Raw genomic sequence first — 4,159 nt, 5'->3', positions numbered from 1 at the left:
GGGGAGAAGATTTGTAACGCTAGTTCGCACAAGACGGGACAGATTGCGAGTAGCCTGTGCTCTCCTCGCCAAAGACTTGCACGACGGCCGTCACAAAAGCAGCGGCGCTGTTTTATCCAGAGTTGATGGGTTACCAGAGGCGTACCTCGTCAGCACGCGTAATAAGATGAGGGTTTATCCCGCCCCCGGGTGCCATGTCGAGGCAATTAATAGAGATGGGGGCAGCACAGGAAAAGGCTGTTTCTAAAACGGCCAGGTCCCGCAGGTTGTAATGCCTTATTTTGCATGCAGAGTAGATAAGGGCAGTTTACTTTTTATGGTCGTGTTGGGCTTGCACGAGGCAGGTTAAAAAATTGTCTTATTCCAGGTTTTGTTTCGCTGGGAAATATCTGGCGCCATCTTGTTTTTTTTCTGTAAATGCTTCCTGAGCATTTGAAAAAGTATACCGGGATGACATGTAGTAGTAAAGAAAGTGATGATATGAGAATGATTTTTTTTAAAAAAATTGCCACTACAAGTGTGCTGAATATTTTATTAGTGGCCGATTCTCAGAGTAAAGGGTCTCGGTACTTAACACTGAACTTCTGAGAGAAAGAAAATATGAGCAGTTAGCAATACTGACCTTGCCTTCGGACAGGGAATATAAGTTACAATGTCGTCTCTGTGTTTTCATTAAGGAACTATATTTTTGTGCTCAAGCCTCGCGAACTTTCCGTTCAAAGGCGCGTTGCCATCTCGTATTCATTATCCGATTCCGTTCATTTTCTTGTATTTATAAATCGTGCTCGTTTTAACTGCTCTTTATTTTACATGATTCCATTCTAAAAGAAACCTTGCATTCCGACATATTGGACTTCCTTCCCTTGCATTTCATACAATTGAAATTCTTTCCCTTGTTTGTCTTTTTTCTTAGTGCAGACAGTGAAAGTATCAACGATGGAAGTTTGCAATGCTGTTACTACGTCACTGTCAAGATAGGTTGCACCAGAGTATAGTTCTGTGGAAGCCCGCACCCTACTTCACGGGTGGCAATTTTCTGGTTATCATTGACAATTTTTATGTTTGTCGGTCACATTCAAAAGTTGCTGTTTATATTTAATTAATGGTATATCACTTTTCTTCCACTTTGGCTGTTAGCGAGGATGATTGATTGATTGGGTTTATCTTACCTCGCATTTCTGCCTCTTTTGGTTAATCGCGAAGATGATATTGAATGGTGATGAGATGGATGATTGATTGATTGAGTTACTTTATTTTACTTTGCGTTTTGTGCCTCTTGGCTAATTTGCGAAGATGGGGATGAGTGATGAAAAAATTGTAAAAATTACTAGACTTTCACATGGACCTCTAAAAATAATTAAATAATTACAAATGACAAAACCAGCACGAATTTACCACCCATTACTTAAACTAGCAAACAATGCATTAGTAGACTTGCCAGCTCCACTAAATATTTCCTACTGATGAAATTTTGGTTCACTTATAGGAATATGCCTTTCAATTCAAATCTTAACAGGTCTTTTTTTTAGCAATATATTATATTTCAAGAACAGATTTAGCCTTTTCTAGAGTAATACACATCTGCCGAGACGTAAACTATGGATGAATACTACGAACTATTCATGCCAATGGGGCCTCCATATTCTTTATTTGTATATATATACATGTTGGACGAGGAATATATTATGGGTCCTATTTGTATCTTCACACATGATCTATTGGAGTTATTATTATATTAACAACAATAGCAACAGCATTTGTTGGATATGTACTACCATGAGGTCAAATATCATTCTGAGGTGCTACAGTAATTACTAACTTACTCTCGGCAATTCCATATTTAGGAACTATATTAGTTCAATGAATTTGGGGGGATTCGCAGTAGATAGTGCTACATTAACCCGATTCTTCGCCTTTCATTTTTTATTACCATTTATTTTGATAGCAATATCCATAGTCCACCTACTCTTTTTACACCAAACCGGGTCTAACAATCCACTATCTATTAATAGAAACATGGATAAAATCCCGTTCCACCCATACTTCTCCATAAAAGATATATTAGGATTTATATTTATAATTTTAAGATTAATACAACTCTCACTAATGTTCCCAACAACCCTAGGAGATCCGGAAAACTTTACCCCAGCAAATCCACTAGTAACCCCCGTACACATTCAACCAGAATGATATTTCCTATTTGCATACGCCATTCTGCGATCAATTCCAAATAAACTTGGTGGAGTAGTAGCACTAGTATTATCTATTATAATCTTATTTATTATGCCAATACATCATAAAAGAAATTTTCGTGGACTACAATTTTACCCCTTAAACCAAATATTATTTTGATTAATATTTGCAACCTTTATTTTATTAACTTGAATTGGAGCCCGACCAGTAGAAACTCCATATATTATTACTGGACAAATATTAACAATTATATATTTTATATATTTCATTATATCCCCCGCAACACTACTACTATGAGATAAAATCTTAAAAAAATGACTTCTTGACTGAAATTTAAGTATATGTCTTGAAAACATAAAATAGAATGTAAATATTCTAGAAGTCTTCACATTATGCAACTAAATATAAATTGATACAATCAACCCCCTAAAACCAACAAAAAAAAATAATTTAAAGAAACCGGAAGAAAACTCCTTCAAGCTAAATATATAAGTTTATCATAACGAAATCGCGGTAGTGTACCCCGAACCCAAATATAAATAAATCCTAAAAAAATAACCTTTAAATAAAAAAAATAAGAAAAGTGGTAGCCCCCCAACAATAAAATTCTAAATAAAACACTTATAAATAAAATACTAGCATATTCAGATATAAAAATTAAAGCAAACCCCCCAGCACTGTATTCAACATTAAATCCAGAAACAAGTTCAGACTCCCCCTCAGCAAAATCAAAAGGAGTTCGGTTAGTTTCAGCTAAGCAAGAACTCAATCAAGCCAAAGCTAATGGCAAAGCAATAAAAATAAATCATAAATAATCCTGAAAAATACTAAATAAAAGTAAATTATAACCACCAATTAAAAAAATAAAAGATAATAAAATTAGAACCAATCTAACCTCATAGGAAATAGTTTGAGCAACTGCTCGAAGACCCCCTAGCAACGCATAATTAGAATTAGATGATCACCCAGCAGATATTACTCTATACACCCCTATTCTCATACAACATAAAAAGAAAAATACCCCCAAATAAAAGTTAAATAATAAGGTATGATACGGGAAAACAACCCAAACTAATAAAGATAAAAATAAACTAAAAACTGGAGATATATAATATGGGTAATAATTTCTCAAAGTAGGTAATGTTTGCTCCTTAGTAAATAATTTAACTGCATCAGCAAAAGGCTGAAAAATACCACAAACCCCAACCCGATTAGGACCCTTACGAATTTGAATATAACCTAAAACCTTACGTTCAAATAAAGTAAAAAAAGCAACTCTAATTAAAACACATACAACTAAAATAATAAAAGAAATAATTCCAATAAGTAAATCTAATACCATCTACTATAAAAAGAAATTTATCTTCATTCTTGAATCCTAAATTCAATGCACTTCTCTGCCATAATAGTAATTATTATTAATCAATATTATATATATAATATAAGTATTTGGTCCTTTCGTACTAAAACACTTTAAATATTAAGAGATAGAAACCAACCTGGCTCACGCCGGTTTGAACTCAGATCATGTAAGAAATTAAAGGTCGAACAGACCATCAAATTTGAAATGCTACACCCAAATGATATCTTAATCCAACATCGAGGTCGCAACCCCTCCTGTCGATATGATCTCTCAAGAAAGATTACGCTGTTATCCCTAAGGTAACTTATTCTTTAAATCACTAAAAATGGATCCAAATAACAAAAATTATTGAATATAAAATAAAAAAGAGCTAATTATTATCTTCCCATCACCCCAACAAAATATTATTTAATAACATATATAATTATATTACTAATCAAAACATCATTAAAATAATATAAAGATCTATAGGGTCTTATCGTCCCCTTAAAAAAATAAAGCCTTTTCACTTTAAAGTAAAATTATATATTAATTAACTAAAGATAGTCTATTCCTCGTCCAACCATTCATTCTAGCCCCCAATTAAAAGACTAATGATTATGC

At 33.5% G+C, this 4,159-nt stretch overlaps 1 pseudogene; it reads right to left on the bottom strand.

Annotated features, from left to right (window-relative positions):
* Nucleotides 1-2,611: 2,611 nt before the first annotated feature.
* Nucleotides 2,612-3,535, bottom strand: LOC145991892 (NADH-ubiquinone oxidoreductase chain 1 pseudogene; annotated as a pseudogene).
* Between the last annotated feature and the right edge of the window lie 624 nt (nucleotides 3,536-4,159).

Source organism: Lepisma saccharinum, chromosome 8 (genome assembly GCF_977018435.1).
Source record: "Lepisma saccharinum chromosome 8, izLepSacc3.1, whole genome shotgun sequence".
Classification (NCBI taxonomy): domain Eukaryota; kingdom Metazoa; phylum Arthropoda; class Insecta; order Zygentoma; family Lepismatidae; genus Lepisma; species Lepisma saccharinum.
Note: the sequence above shows the minus strand (reverse complement) of the source record. Positions and strands in the feature narration are given on the sequence as shown.